The sequence below is a fragment of the Arachis hypogaea genome, chromosome 3 (genome assembly GCF_003086295.3).
Source record: "Arachis hypogaea cultivar Tifrunner chromosome 3, arahy.Tifrunner.gnm2.J5K5, whole genome shotgun sequence".
In the NCBI taxonomy this organism is placed as follows: Eukaryota; Viridiplantae; Streptophyta; class Magnoliopsida; order Fabales; family Fabaceae; genus Arachis; species Arachis hypogaea.
Window position 1 is genome coordinate 54,454,187 of NC_092038.1, and position 17,303 is coordinate 54,471,489.

At 39.4% G+C, this 17,303-nt stretch overlaps 1 non-coding gene across 1 annotated transcript; it reads left to right on the forward strand.

The window, feature by feature from the left end:
* The first annotated feature begins 12,833 nt into the window (after positions 1–12,833).
* On the forward strand, positions 12,834–12,937 carry LOC112793362 (small nucleolar RNA R71). Its single transcript, XR_003198058.1, has one exon. It is a non-coding gene; the product is annotated as a small nucleolar RNA R71 (small nucleolar RNA).
* Positions 12,938–17,303: the final 4,366 nt, after the last annotated feature.

The window sequence follows — 17,303 nt, forward strand, 5'->3', positions numbered from 1 at the left end:
CATTATAAATATGATCTTTTACTATTGTATTTTCATCTTCAGATCATAGACACATTCTGGACGATATATTTTCATATTTGGGGAGGCTGGCCATTCGGCCATGCCTGGACCTCTAGACCTTGTTCTTATGTATTTTCAATGGTGAAGTTTCTACACACCATAGATTAAGGTGTGGAGCTCTGCTGCTCCTCGAGTATTAATGCAAAGTACTACTATTTTCCATTCAATTCATGCTTATTCCTATTCTAAGATATTCGCTTGTACTTCAACATGATGAACGTGATGATGATCCGTGACACTCATCACTATTCTCAACCTATGAACGCGTGCCTGACAACCACTCCCGTTCTACCTTAGATTGAGCGTATATCTCTTAGCCTCCATTCCGAAAGATCAGGAAAGTCTAAACCTGGTCTGTGGTATTTCGAGTAGGATTTGGGAAGGGATGCCTGTGACGAGCTTCAAACTCACGAGTGTTAGGTGTAGTGACAGACGCAAAAGGATCACTGGATTCTATTCCAAGATGATCGAGAACCGACAGATGATTAGCCGTGTGGTGACAGCGTATTTGGACCATTTTCACTGAGAGGACGGGAAGTAGCCATTGACAACGGTGATGCCCAACATATAGCTTGCCATGGAAAGGAGTATGAAGGATTGGATGAAGGCAGTAGGAAAACAGAGATCCAACAGAAACAAAGCATCTCTATGCACTTATCTGAAATTCTCACCAATGAATTACATAAGTATCTCTATCTTTACTTTATGTTTTATTTATCTTTTTAATTATTAAAACTCCATAACCATTTGAATCCTCCTGACTGAGATTTACAAGGTAACCATAGCTTGCTTCAAGCCGACAATCTCCGTGGGATCGACCCTTACTCACGTAAGGTTTATTACTTGGACGACCCAGTGCACTTGCTGGTTAGTTGTGCGAAGTTGTGAAAAAGAGTTGAGATTACAATTGTGCGTACCAAGTTGTTGGCGCCATTTTGTATCACAATTTCATGCACCAAGCATCCATATTGGCTAAAAGATAATTAATTCTTTATTAAACTCAACAAATTAGATGTAAATTCACTTGGAAAAGATAGAAAAGATGCTCACGCATCAAGTCCATAAGGTGATTCCTCAAGAATTGTAAGATAGCTGAGAAGCCTTCCACCATTGCAAGGTTGGCATTCCCATACCTCATCTGTTATCTATGCAATTCAGCTGGAATTGTCATAGAGGGAGATATCTCCATTGGGGAGGACAAGCCCATCAATAAGAAGAGGATGGAGCAAACTAGAGAGCATGCACAAAAGCCTGTGCAACAGCCTCAGCATGAGATTCCTGAGATGCCTCAAGGGATGTATTTTCCTCTTCAAAGCTATTGGGATCAATGGGATACTTCCATGGGAGAATTGAGCTCTAACATAGAGCAATTGAGGGTGGAGCATCAAGAGCATTCCACCATCCTCAATGAAATAAGGGAAGACCAAAGATCCATTAGAGAAGATCAAAGGGCTATGAGGGAAGAACAACAAAGGCAAAGGAGTGACATTGAAGAGATCAAGAATCACATTGGATCCTCAAGGAGGAGTACTAGCCGCCACCATTAAAGGTGGATTCGTTCTCTTTATCTCCTTTTCTTTCGTATTTTCCTAATTTCTGTTATGTTGTATTGTCTATTCTCTCGTTCTTGTTGCATGATCATTTGTATTGATATCCTAAAGTTGTAAAATGTTCCATATATCTCTCACCTTGCTTAAAAGAAAATTTTAATTGAAAAGAATTGAGAGATACATGAATTTAAAGTTTAAAATAAGAATAGTTCAATTATTTTAATGTGGTGACATTGCTTTTGTTTTCTGAATGTATGAATAAATAGTGCATATTTGAAGTTGGAATTTTAAAATATTGGCTCTTGAGAGAATGATGAAAAAGGAAAAGTATTATTGATAATCTGAAAAATCCAAAAATTTATTCTTGAAGCAAGAAAAAGCAGCAAAAAGAAAAAGAAAAAGCATGTTGCAAAAAAAATTAATGCATGCGAAAAAGAAAGAAAAAATGGCAAAATAAACAAATAAATAAAGAGAAAAATCCATTACTGCCCAAAAATACAGGAAAATGAGGGCAGATTGAAAAAGCCAATAACCCTGTAAACAAAAGGCAAGGGTAAAAGGATCCAAGGCTTTGAGCATCAATGGATAGGAGGGCCTAAAGGAATAAAATCATGGCCTAAGCGACTTTACCATGCTGTCCCTAATCATGTGCTTGTGGCGTGAAGGTGTCAAGTGAAAAGCTTGAGACTAAGCATTTAAAGTCGTGATCCAAAACAAAAAGAGTGTGCTTAAGAACTCTGGACACCTCTATCTAAGCTGAATCACAATCCAAAAGGATTCACCCAGTTAAAGCGTCTGTGGCATTTATGTATCCTGTGGTAATACTGGAAAATAAAGTGCTTAGGATCACGGACAAGACTCTAAAAGCTGTGTTCAATAATAAAAAGAGCTGAACTAGAAGAGTCAACAATATCTTCTTGATTATAAGTTCCTAAAGATACCAACATTTCTGAGTTTCAATAGATAGTGAGATGCCAAAACTATTCAGAAGCAAAAAGCTACTAAGTCCGGCTCATCTAATTGAAACTGAGCTTCATTGGAAACTATGAGATTTATTGTATCTTACTTTTCTTTTTATCCTACTATGTTTTTAGTTGCTTGGGGACAAGCAACAGTTTAAGTTTGGTGTTGTGATGAGCAGATATTTTATACGCTTTTTGGCATCATTTTCATATAGTTTTTAGTATATTTTGTTTAATTTTTATTAAGTTTTCATAGGTTTTAGTGTTAAATTCACATTTTTGAATTCTACTATGAGTTTTTGTGTTTTTGTACAATTCCAGGTATTTTCTGGCTGAAATTGAGGAGTTGGAGCAAAAGTCTGATTCAGAGACAGAGAAAGCATTGCAGATGCTGTCCAGATCTGACCTCCTTGCAGTCGGAAGAGCTTTTATGGAGCTACAGAAGTCCAAATGGAGCGTTCTCAACGGATATGGAAATCTGAATTCTAGAGCTTTCCAACAATGTATATAGTCCTTACTTTGCTTCAGATTAAAAGGCTCAAAACTGGCCTCCAACGCCAGTCTTCTGCCCCCCTTTCAGGTGTCCAGCGCCCAAGGAGTAGAGACCAGCATCCAAACGCCAAAAGAGGATCCCTAGCCAGCATTCAACACCTTAGAGGTCTCATAGCATGTGGATCTCATCAAAGCTTTGCCCAAACACTCACCAAGTAGGTCCCGAAAGTGGATTTTAGCACTAAAAAGATTGTTTTACCTTTACTAGTCATTAGTTTAGTATTTAAGGGAGAAGATCATACTTGTTTAAGATCTTCTACCATCTCTTTCAGCATATTTTCGTTTTAGCATTGTATTTCCTATTAGTATGAGTTTCTAAATCCCCTAGGTTGAGGGGAGGAGCCCTGTTGAGTTCTATGAATTAATAAAAATATTACTGTTTCTCTTCAATCTGTGTTTGATCAATTCTAAGATGTATATTTGTTCTTCAACATGGTGAATGAGATGATCAATGACAATCAGCTCCATTCATCATACTCAGACCGCGTGCCAGACAACCACCCATGTCTACTTGGGTCCGTGTGAATACGTGACTGGAAAGCACGAACCGCCAGCTTGATTATACATCTCTCAGACAGCTAATCCATGACTTTGTTAAGGACTTCTCGAGACACTAGTTCAGCCAATTTACGGGGAGATTAGGGTCTCTGTGGTAGGGGCTAGAACCCAAAGGAGCAGCATTCTCTGATTTGGAAGATTTGACCCTGTTTGTGGCGTTTTGAGTATGATCACCAAAGGGAATGAACTGCTAGAGCTTCACCCTCGTTCAGATTGGATGACCGCGGCCATACGGCATTTGATCTGAAGCAAAGGAGATTGATTACCAAGGCCATCCGGCGTTAATCACATATAACCTGCCATAGAAGAAATCATTCACACTTGAAAGAGTCAGTAAGACCAGAGTTAATTCAGAAAGACAAGGCAACTCCAATCCTTAACCATCTTCTTATCACTGGTTCCATTTAAATTTACAAGGTATTTTATACACTATTTCTTTTATGCTTTCAACCAAATTCAAACCAACAACTTCTTAATTCGCCTGACTATGACCTGCAAGATAATCGTAGCTTGCTTTAAACCACAATCCTCATGGGATCGACCCTGACTCGCTCAGGTATTACTTGGACGACCCAGTGCACTTGCTGGTACAGTTGTATGAAGTATGGAGATTCGTGCACCAGTCTTCCTCAGATCATTCACATTCTCTTCTCTTCGGCTCCCATAAGAATTGAGAGAACTCAGTCAACTTGCCTTCATGAATAGCTTGCTCCAGGGCGTCTGTTAGGTAAAAAAAAATTCCAGAGTTTTGTGATCGAAGCCTTTGTGGTAGTCACAGTACAAGCTATTATTCCTGTCTGTCTTGTTCTTCAGTTGTCGGGGTTTGGATAGGATGCCCTTATCCACAATTTGTTGGTGAACCTCTATTATAGGAACCATGAAGGGGATATAGTTCGTTAACTTCCCCACCAGGGGAAACGGCTTAAATTGCTTTTCCGATGCCCCTTCCTTTGGCGTTTCTCTTGGTTTCTCTGTGTACCCGAATTGACAGGAAGGTGGGTCGGTCGACTGTCGCTTATTTGCTGCCACCACTTGACTAACCTCCTCATTATTGATGTTTTCCCTTGTCACGTTCTGGATCACCTGCATGGTCCAGACGGGCTTTGTGGTAAGGTGTTTTCTAAAGTCTTCATGCAGTAGGCTATTCGTCAAGCATAAGCTGGCTACTAAGTCAATCAAATTGTTGATTTCTAGGCACTCGTCATTAAATCTATCCAGGAACTTCCTGATTGATTCCCCAGCTTTCTGGGTGATACCCAGCAGGTTGATTGGGTGTTTTTCCTTGGCGATACGCGTGGTGAACTGTGCTAAAAAGCTGCGAGATATATCCGCAAAGAGGTAATGGACTCCTGCGAAAGCACATTGATCTACCGTATTGCGGGGCCCGCCAGCATTACAGAAAAAGCCCGACATCTGACCGCGTCACCTACACCTTATAGGTTCATCCTAGACTCAAAGGCCGTCAGATGTTCCTGAGGATCCTGCGTCCGATCGTACCTCATGTCCTTGGGCTTGTCAAAGTTCTTTGGCAGCCGGACCTTGAGAATCAAGGGATGAAAAAGGGTGGCACCCATGATGATGGGGTCGCGTCTTCTCCTAACTCTATCTCTTTTGGTCTCCCTATGGCCTTCCGACATGTCGCGGGTGGAATGAGACCAAGCCTTGGCTCGCTCTCTCTTGTCTCTCTTGGGGGCTTCTCTCCTGGTCTTCCAATTTCCTTGAAGGGGATCGGGTATGGGACAGACTGGGAAGAGGGCCCTTACAGTGTTCAAGGCGGTAACGGTCCCTCGCCACTAGCTCCCTTTCCAGATTTTGTACTCGGTGACGGAGCTCTTGTATGATCCTTGCACTGCTGTCACCCGTTCTGCCGAATGGGCGTCTCTCAGGAGATTCAGAGGGGAGGTCGTTTCGACGGGAGTGCGGTCCTGAGGGTTCAAGTGAGGATGTAGCCGAGCTTATCCTGCTTCTCAAACGGGGTCCTCTCTCCTCTCTGCCTCTTTCTCCTACTCCTTCACCAAGTAGAAAATCATCCATCCTTGTGCCAGGTTCCCACAGACGATGCCAATGTTCGTCTGCTCAGATATTCGGGGGGTCGTGTTGGATTATCGCTGGAGTAGAAACTTGTAGGGGTTAGGACCTAAGCACGAGCTGGATGGTTGGAGCCTGGTTCTGATGTTGACTGGGTGATGAGAGGACTCCAGAGGAAGATGCTCGTCTGGATTGGTGGAATGACGAAATGGTAGGACCACCTGCAAGGACTCCAACACTTAGGTCAGTATCCGTACAAAGGCGGCAATTTCGGTTACGATAGGTGATGTCCCTATGGGGAGGGGTAGGTCCCTCCCCATTTATGGTTCGTACTCGAGTGGATCCCTTGTGAACAGGTCCATTCGTTTGGAAGCTTCAGCCAGCTATCCGGGTTTTTGAAAAAAAAGGAAGTGACGCACGGGTTTTCTCTTAGTTTAGATCGGAAAACCCGTTGGATCGGTGACTCGCGACCAAACCCAAGTTCTTAGTGGGCTGGGCTAGAACAACTTTAAAAGGTTATAAATACAATCACATAATGTTTTTAATTTATCAACTATTGCACAAATCGATGTTACAATATATTGTGTTTACACATCCCTAAAAATCTTTATCAAATCAAGTTTTAAAATTAAAAAAAATACTGTAAAGAACAAAAACACCTAAAGCAAATTAATGAGAATGCGGTATTCAATAAAAAATAGTAAAAAAGAAGGGGACAGATGAGAGTTAATTAATGGTTAAATTATACAGTTGGTCTCTATACTTTTAGTGAAATTACAAATTGGTCCCTACACTTTAAAAGTTTATAATTGGGTCCCTAAAGAAAATTAAAATTTATAATTTAGTCCCCGCCGTTCAAAAAATGTTTGATTTAATAGAATATTCTCAGAATATTCTCTATTTTGAACAGTTGAGCTGCATATGTTTGACAACAGGGACCAATTTGCAATTTTAGTGAAAGTATGGGGACCAACCGTGTAATTTAACCATTTGAAGTGACCAAAAACTCCCTAGGCCATCTGAACCTACCCGTCCCTCCCCAACTCTCTCACTCTCACTTTTTCACTTTCTAAAACGACACCCTAACCCCATCGCTCTCTATCTCTCACCTCGGTTCACCGTCGCTATGCCGGATCCACCGCATTTGTGCTCATGAGTCAGGTCTCGCCTCCTTCCTCCATCTCGCCTCTCTCATATGACAACTTTTTCTTCTCTTCCAATCCTGATGACTTGCATTATCTACCCCTTTATCTTACCTAAAAGGACCATAAAAAGAACAAAAATGTGCCACGCCAGTTCAAGTGCCACTTGAACACCAAGGCGTGCCACGCCAGTTCAAGTGCCCAGGGAAGAGGAGCAAGAAGAGAAGGCCTGGGCGTGCCACTTGGGTTTGAAGGCATGGCACGCCAGGCTAACCATTGTGTAAAGAAGACCCTGGGCGTACCACTTGGGTTCGAAGGCATGGCACGCCAGGGATGTCAACACAAGGGGCGTGCCACTTAAGAAGCTGGGTGGTGGCTGAAATTGTGATCATCAACAATGGCTCCAAAGACTTCGTGCTCTCAAACATAAATCACACTTTGTCACAACTCCGCACAACTAACCAGCAAGTGTACTGGGTCATCCAAGTAATACCTTACGTGAGTAAGGGTCGATCCCACAGAGATTGTTGGTATGAAGCAAGCTATGGTCATCTTGTAAATCCCAGTCAGGCGGATTTAACTAATTTAAGAGATTATTGGTTTTTCGAATAATAATAATAAATTAAATAGAAAATAAAGATAAAGTTACTCATGTAATCCAATGGTGGGAATTTCAGATAGGTGTATGGAGGTGCTGTGTTCCTTCTGAATCTCTACTTTTCTACTGTCTTTATCCAATCTTTGTCACTCCTCTCTATGGAAAGCTGTATGTAGGGCATCACCGTTGTTAATGGCTGCATCCCATCCTCTCAGTGAAAATGGTCCAAATGCTCTGTCACAGCACGGCTAATCATCTGTCGGTTCTCGATCATGTTGGAATAGAATCCCTTGATTCTTTTGCGTTTGTCATCACGCCCAGCAATCGCAAGTTTGAAGCTCGTCACAGTCATTCAATCCCGGAATCCTACTCGGAATACCATAGACAATGTTAGACTTTTCCGGATTCCAATGAATGCCGCCATCAATTCTAGCTTATACCACGATGATTCTGATTAAGGAATCCAAGAGATATGCGTCCGGTCTGAGGTAGAACGGAAGTGGTTGTCAGTCACGCGCGTTCATAGGTGAGAATGATGATGAGTGTCACGGATCATCACATTCATCATGTTGAAGTGCAACGAATATGTTAGAATAAGAATAAGTCGAATTGAATAGAAAATAGTAGTACTTGCATTAAAACTTGAGGTACAGCAGAGCTCCACACCCTTAATCTATGGTGTGTAGAAACTCCACCGTTGAAAATACATAAGTGATGAAGGTCTAGGGATGGCCGAGAGGCCAGCCCCCAAAACGTGATCACCAGATCAAAAATACAATCCAGGATAAAAATATAATAGTAAAAAGTCCTATTTATACTAGACTAGCTACTAGGGTTTACAGAAGTAAGTAATTGATGCAGAAATCCACTTCCAGGGCCCACTTGGTGTGTGCTTGGGCTGAGCTTGATCTATACACGAGCTGAGGCTTCTCTTGGAGTTGAACGCCAAGTTGTAACGTGTTTTGGGCGTTCAACTCTGGTTCGTGACGTGTTTCTGGCGTTTGACTCCAGAATGCAGCATAGAACTGGCGTTGAGCGCCAGTTTATGTCATCTAATTACAAATAAAGTATGGACTATTATATATTGCTGGAAAGCTCTGGATGTCTACTTTCTAACGCCGTTGAGAGCGCGCCATTTAAAGTTCTATAGCTCCAGAAAATTCATTTCGAGTGCAGGGAGGTCAGATTTCAACAGCATCAGCAGTTCTTTGTCAGCCTCCTATCAGAGTTTTGCTCAGGTCCCTCAATTTCAGCCAGAAAATACCTGAAATCACAGAAAAATACACAAACTCATAGTAAAGTCCAAAAATGTGAATTTAGCATAAAAACTAATGAAAACATCCCTAAAAGTAACTAGATCATACTAAAAACTACCTAAAAATAATGCCAAAAAGCGTATAAATTATCTGCTCATCACAACACCAAACTTAAATTGTTGCTTGTCCCCAAGCAACTGAAAATCAATTAGGATAAAAAGAAGAGAATATACTATAAATTCCAAAATATCAATGAATATTAATTCTAATTAGATGAGCGGCACTTGTAGCTTTTTGCTTCTGAACAGTTTTGGTATCTCACTTTTTCCTTTGAAGTTCAGAATGATTGGCTTCTCTAGGAACTTAGAATTTCGGATAGTGTTATTGATTCTCCTAGTTAAGTATGTTAATTCTTGAACACAGTTACTTTTATGAGTCTTGGCCGTGGCCCTAAGCACTTTGTTTTCCAGTATTACCACCGGATACATAAATGCCACAGACACATGACTGGGTGAACCTTTTCAGATTATGACTCAGCTTTGCTAGAGTCTCCAGTTAGAGGTGTCCAGAGCTCTTAAGCACACTCTTTTTGCTTTGGATCACGACTTTAACCACTCAGTCTCAAGCTTTTCACTTGGACCGGCATGCCACAAGCACATGGTTAGGGACAACTTGATTTAGCCGCTTAAGCCTGGATTTTATTTCCTTGGGCCCTCCTATCCATTGATACTCAAAGCCTTGGATCCTTTTTACCCTTGCATTTTGGTTTTAAGGGCTATTGGCTTTTTCTGCTTGCTTTTTCTTTTTCTTTCTAATTTTTTTCGCCACCTTTTTTTTCGCAAGCCTTTTGCTTTTTCACTGCTTTTTCTTGCTTCAAGAATCAATTTTATGATTTTTCAGATCATCAATAACATTTCTCTTATTCCTCATTCTTTCAAGAGTCAATAATTTTAACATTCATAAACAACAAGATCAAAAATATGTACTGTTCAAGCATTCATTCAGAAAACAAAAAGTATTGTCACCACATCAATATAATTAAACTAAATTCAAGGATAAATTTGAAATTCATGTATTTCATGTTCTTTTGAATTAGAAGCATTTTTCATTTAAGAGAGGTGAAGGATTAATGGAATTATTCATAGCTTTAAGACATAGTTACTAACTACTAATGATCATGAAGTAGAGACACAAAACATAGATAAACATATAACATAAAAACCGAAAAGCAGAGAAAATAAGAACAAGGAATGAGTCCACCTTAGTGAGGGTGGCGCCTTCTTGAAGGACCAATGGTGCTTTTTGAGCTCCTCTATGTTTCTTCCTTACTTCTATTGCATGATCCCTAGTGATTTTGGTGCTCCTATCCTTAGTTGCTCCCAATAATTGTGTGGAGGAAAATTTATCTCCTGAGGTATCTCAGGGATCTCTTGATTTGCAGTCAAATGTTCTACCACTGAGCTATAGACCCTTTAGATGAATCTCTCCATCTCCTATGACTCGGAGGTGGAAGCTTTTGTCTTCCCTTTCCTCTTTCTAGAGGTTTCTCTGGCCTTAGATGCCATCAATGGTTATGGAAAAACAAAAAGCTATGATTTTACCACACCAAACTTAAAATGTTGCTCGCCCTCGAGCAAAAGAAGAAAGAATGGAAGAAGATATGGAGGAAAGGGAGAGATGTGTATGTTTCGGCCATATAGGTGGGATTGGGTGGGAAAGAAATTTGAATTTTGAAGGTAGGTGGGGTTTATCAGGAAGAGTGGATGGATGTGAGTGGTGAAGGGGGTAATTGGGAAGAGAGATGGAGGTGATTGGTGAAGGGTTTTGGGGAAGAGTGTTTATTGGAAAGAGAGGATGAATGTTGGGAAGAGGGGAGAATATGGTAGGTAGGGATCCTGTGGGGTCCACAGAACCTGAGGTGACAAGGATTTACATCCCTGCACCAATTAGGCATGTAAAATGCCTTTCCATGCAATTCTGGCGTTTAAACACCGAAGTGATGCATGTTGTGGGCGTTCAATGCCCATGTGCAGCATGTTTCTGGCGTTGAACTCCAGTTCCATGCTTGTTTCTGGCATTCAGCGCCAGCTCTCCTCAGGGTGCATTCCTGGCGTTTAAACGTCAGGATGTTGCTTATTTCTGGTGTTCAACGCCAGATCCATGCTCTGTTCTGGCGTTGAACGCCAGCCAGATGCTCCTTACTGGCGTTTAAACGCCAGTAAGTCCTTCCTCCAGGGTGTGATTTTTCTTCTGCTATTTTTGATTCTGATTTTAATTTTAATATTTTTTCGTGACACTCCATGATCATGCACCTAATAAAACATAAAATAACAATAAAATAAAAAATAAAATTAGATAAATAAAAATTGGGTTGCCTCCCAACAAGCGCTTTTTTAATGTCACTAGCTTGACAGTGGGCTCTCTTGGAGCCACAAAGGTGATCAGGTCAACGTTGTGGACTCTCAACACCAAACTTAGAGTTTGGATATGGGGGGTTCAACACCAAACTTAGAGTTTGGTTGTGGCCTCCCAACACCAAACTTAGAATTTGATTGTGGGGGCTCTGTTTGACTCTGTACTGAGAGAAGCTCTGCATGCTTACTCTCCCTTGTTATAGAAGGATAGTCGTGTACCTTAAACACAAGGTAGTCCCCATTCAATTGAAGGACTAATTCTCCTCTGTTAACATCTATCACAGCTTCTGCTGTGGCTAGGAAAGGTCTTCCAAGGATGATGCATTCATCTTCCTCCTTCCTAGTGTCTAAGATTATGAAATCAGCAGGGATGTAAAGGCCTTTAACCTTTACCAACACGTCCTCTACTAATCCATAAGCTTGTCTTACTGACTTGTCTGCCAATTGTAATGAGAATAAAGCAGGTTGTACCTCAATGATCCCCAGCTTCTCCATTACAGAGAGTGGCATAAGATTTATGCCTAACCCTAGGTCACACAGAGCTTTTTCAAAGGTCATGGTGCCTATGGTATAGGGTATTAAGAATTTTCCAAGATCTTGTTTCTTTTGAGGTAAGGTTTGCTGAACCCATGTATCTAATTCACCAATGAGCAAGGGAGGTTCACCTTCCCAAGTCTCATTACCAAACAACTTGGCATTCAGCTTCATGATAGCTCCTAAATATTGAGCAACTTGCTCTCCAGTTACATCTTCATCCTCTTCAGAGGAAAATAGTCTTCAGAGCTCATGAATGGCAGAAAGAGGTTCAATGGAATCTCTATGGTCTCTATTTGAGCCTCAGATTCCTTTAGGTCCTCAATAGGGGACTCCTTCTTGCTCAGAGGACGTCCCAGGAGGCCTTCCTCACTAGGATTTTTGTCCTTTCCTCCCTCTCTGCATTCGGCCATATTGACTATATCAATGGCCTTGCACTCTCTCTTTGGATTCTCTTCTGTATTGCTTGGGAGAGTACTAGGAGGAGTTTCAGTTACTTTCTTACTCAGTTAGCCCACTTGTGCCTCCAAATTTCTGATGGAGGACCTTGTTTCATTCATGAAACTTAAAGTGGCCTTAGACAGATCAGAGACTATATTTGCTAAATTAGAGGAGCTCTGCTCAGAATTCTCTATCTGTTGCTGAGAAGATGATAGAAAAGGCTTGCTATTGCTAAACCTGTTTCTTCCACCATTATTAAAGCCTTGTTGAGGCTTTTGTTGATCCTTCCATGAGAAATTTGGATGATTTCTCCATGATGAATTGTAGGTATTTCCATAAGGTTCACCCATGTAATTTACCTCTGCCATTGCAGGGTTTTCAGGATCATAAGCTTATTCTTCAGAAGATGCCTCTTTAGTACTGTTGGATGCATTTTGCCATCCATTCAGACTTTGAGAAATCATGTTGACTTGCTGAGTCAACACTTTGTTCTGAGCCAATATGGCATTCAGAGCATCAATTTCAAGAACTCCCTTCCTCTGAGGCGTCCCATTATTCACGGAATTCCTCTCAGAAGTGTACATGAACTGGTTATTTGCAACCATGTCAATAAGTTCTTGAGCTTCTGCAGGCGTTTTCTTTAGGTGAATGGATCCACCTGCAGAATGGCCCAATGACATCTTAGAGAACTCAGATAGACCATAATAGAATATATCTAATATGGTCCACTCTAAAAATATGTCAGAAGGACACTTTTTGGTCATCTGCTTGTATCTTTCCCAAGCTTCATAGAGGGATTCACCATCTTTTTGCTTGAAGGTCTGAACATCCACTCTAAGCTTGCTCAGCTTTTGAGGAGGAAAGAATTTATCAAAGAAGGCCGTGACCAGCTTATCCCAGGAGTCCAGGCTATCTTTAGGTTGTGAGTCCAACCATGTTCTAGCTCTGTCTCTTACAGCAAAAGGGAAAAGCATGAGCCTGTAGACTTCAGAATCTACTCTATTCGTCTTAACAGTCTCACAAATCTGCAAGAACTCAGTTAAAAACTGGTAAGGATCTTCAGATGGAAGTCCATGAAACTTGCAGTTCTGTTGCATTAGAGCAACTAATTGAGGTTTCAACTCAAAATTGTTTGCTCCAATGGCCGGAATTGAGATGCTTCTTCCATCAAACTTGGACATGGGTTTAGTAAAATCACCAAGCATCCTCCTTGCATTATTGTTGTTCGGTTCGGCTGCCATCTCCTTCTCTTGTTCGAAAATTTCAGAAAGGTTGCCTCTGGATTGTTGTAATTTAGCTTCTCTTAGTTTCCTCTTCAGAGTCCTTTCAGGTTCAGGATCAGCTTCAACAAGAGTGCTTTTTTCCTTGTTCCTGCTCATATGAAAGAGAAGAGAACAAGAAAAGAAGAGGAATCCTCTATGTCACATTAAAGAGGATCCTTATTATTAGTAGAAGAAGAAAAGAATAAAGAAAGGAGAATCCAAACACAAGGGTAAGAATAGAGGCAGTGATTGGAGATGAAGAGAGGTGAAGAAAAGTGTTAGTAAATGAATAAACAAATAGAAGAAGATGAGAGAGAGAATTCGAAAATTAATTTTAAAAAGGAGTTAATGATTTTCAAAAATTAAAGATGAGATAGAATTAAAATTAAAATTTAAAACAATTAGTTAATTTAAGAAGAATTTTGAAAAAGGGATGAGATATTTTCGAAAATTAGAGAGGAAAAAGTAGTTAGGTTGTTTTGAAAAAGATAAGAAACAAACAAAAAGTCAAATAGTTAGTTGAAAAAGATTTGAAAATCAAATTTGAAAAGATAAGAAGATAAGAAGTTAGAAAAGATATTTAAAAATCAAATTTTTGAAAAAGATATGATATAAAAGATGAGATAAGATAGATTTAATTTTTTAAAATTAAAATTAATTACTTGACTAACAAGAAACTAAAAGATATGATTCTAGAATTTAAAGATTGAACATTTCTTAACAAGAAAGTAACAAACTTCAAATTTTTTGAATCAATCACATTAATTGTTAGCATAATTTTCGAAAATAAAGATAAAATTAAGAAAAAGATTTTTGAAAAATATATTAAAAAAATAAATTTCGAAACTTAATAAAAAAAATGAAAAAGATTTGATTTTTGAAAAAGTTTTGAAAAGATAAGATTTTTAAAATTGAAAATTTGACTTGACTTATGAGAAACAACTAATTTTAAAAATTTTTAACTAAGTCAACTCAAATTTTCGAAAATTATAAAAAAATGAGGAAAAGATTTTTTTTATTTTTTTTGAATTTTTAATGATGAAAGAGAAAAACAACAAAAATGACTCACAACATGAAAATTATGAATCAATACTCATGATGCATGCAAGAACACTATGAATGTCAAGATGAACACCAAGAACACTTTGAAGATCATGATGAACATCAAGAACATATTTTTGAAAAATTTTTTATGCAAAAAAAAACATGCAAGACACCAAACTGAGAATTCTTTAATGCATGGATACTATGAATGCAAAAATGCATATGAAAAACAATAAAAGACACAAAACAAGAAAACATCAAGATCAAACAAGAAGATTTACCAAGAACAACTTGAAGATCATGAAGAACGCTATGAATGCATGAATTTTTCGAAAAATGCATAATAATTTTTTTAAAACATGCAATTGACACCAAACTTAAAAATTGACTCAAGACTCAAACAAGAAACAAAAAATATTTTTGATTTTTATGATTTTATGATTTTTTGTATTTTCTTAATAAATTTTTCGAAAATATTCTTTAGAAAAACGAAAATAAAGAATTTTTTTTTGAAAGATTTTTGAAAACTTTTTGAAAAGAAAATTACCTAATCTGAGCAACAAGATGAACCATTAGTTGTCCAAACTCGAACAATCCCCGGCAACGGTGCCAAAAACTTGGTGGACGAAATTGTGATCACCAACAATGGCTCCAAAGACTTGGTGCTCTCAAACATAAATCACACTTTGTCACAACTCCGCACAACTAACCAGCAAGTGTACTGGGTCGTCCAAGTAATACCTTACGTGAGTAAGGGTCGATCCCACAGAGATTGTTGGTATGAAGCAAGCTATGGTCATCTTGTAAATCCAAGTCAGGCGGATTTAACTAATTTAAGAGATTATTGGTTTTTCGAATAATAATAATAAATTAAATAGAAAATAAAGATAAAGTTACTCATGTAATCTAATGGTTGGAATTTCAGATAGGTGTATGGAGGTGCTGTGTTCCTTCTGAATCTCTACTTTTCTACTGTCTTTATCCAATCTTTGTCACTCCTTTTTATGGCAAGCTGTATGTAGGGCATCACTGTTGTCAATGGCTACATCCCATCCTCTCAGTGAAAATGGTCCAAATGCTCTGTCACAGCACGACTAATCATCTGTCGGTTCTCGATCATGTTGGAATAGAATCCCTTGATTCTTTTGCGTTTGTCATCACGCCCAGCAATCGCGAGTTTGAAGCTCGTCACAGTCATTCAATTCCAGAATCCTACTCAGAATACCACAGACAAGGTTAGACTTTCCGGATTCCCATGAATGCCGCCATCAATTCTAGCTTATACCACGAAGATTCTGATTAAGGAATCCAAGAGATTTGCGCCCGGTCTGAGGTAGAACGGAAGTGGTTGTCAGTCACGCGCGTTCATAGGTGAGAATGATGATGAGTGTCACGGATCATCACATTCATCATGTTGAAGTGCAACGAATATCTTATAATAAGAATAAGTTGAATTGAATAGAGAATAGTAGTACTTGCATTGAAACTTGAGGTACAGCAGAGCTCCACACCCTTAATCTATGGTGTGTAGAAACTCCACCGTTGAAAATACATAAGTGATGAAGGTCTAGGGATGGCCGAGAGGCTAGCCCCCAAAACGTGATCACCAGATCAAAAATACAATCCAGGATGAAAATATAATAGTAAAAAGTCCTATTTATACTAGACTAGCTACTAGGGTTTACAGAAGTAAGTAATTGATGCAGAAATCCACTTCCAGGGCCTACTTGGTGTGTGCTTGGGCTGAGCTTGATCTATACACGAGCTGAGGCTTCTCTTGGAGTTGAACACCAAGTTGTAACCTGTTTGGGCGTTCAACTCTGGTTCGTGACGTGTTTCTGGCGTTTGACTCCAGAATGCAGCATAGAACTGGCGTTGAGCGCCAGTTTACGTCATCTAATTACGAATAAAGTATGGACTATTATATATTGCTGGAAAGCTCTGGATGTCGACTTTCCAACGCCATTGTGAGCGTGCCATTTAAAGTTCTGAAGCTCCAGAAAATCTATTTCAAGTGCAGAGAGGTCAGATTCCAACAGCATCAGCAGTCCTTTGTCAGCCTTCTATCAGAGTTTTGATCAGGTCCCTCAATTTCAGCCAGAAAATACCTGAAATCACAGAAAAACATACAAACTCATAGTAAAGTCCAGAAATATGAATTTAGCATAAAAACTAATGAAAACATCCCTAAAAGTAACTAGATCATACTAAAAACTACCTAAAAACAATGCCAAAAAGCGTATAATTATCCGCTCATCACTGGCGTTCCCCTTATTCTTATCTTCCACATTCTTTATAGCTTTATTTACATTCTGCTATTCCCTATCCTCATTTACAATTCAGTCATTTACGTTTCTGTTCTTTACATTCTTACTATTTACTTTTCTGCACTTTATAGCTTTCTTTTACTTTTGAGCCATTTACAATTCTGCAATTTAATTTACAGCACTCAATATTCTCCACTTTTGTTAGCTTAACTAATTAACTCATTAACCAAAACTGCTCAATCAATCAATCTCTGTGGATACGATCCCACTCCACTGTGGGTTATTACTTGACGATATTTGGTGCACTTGCCAAAGAACATATTCATTACATGTGTGGGTAGTGATTCTGGTACATCAAATCCCAATACTGAACACCGATAAATGGAAGAGAACAATTCCAATCCCAAGCATGCTCAAAGCGAACAATTCAATGTCTAAGAAAAAAATAGCAACAAATCAACATAAAAATAGCAACTCAATTTATTAGTTGATCTGGTGCGGTGACGGAGGCGAGAGGCACAACGATGGTGAGCCGAGGTGAGAGACAGAGAGCGTTGGGGTTGGGGTGCCATTTTGGAAAGTGAGAAAGTGAGAGTGAGAGAGTTGGAGAGGGGCAGGGCGGGGTGGATTCAGGT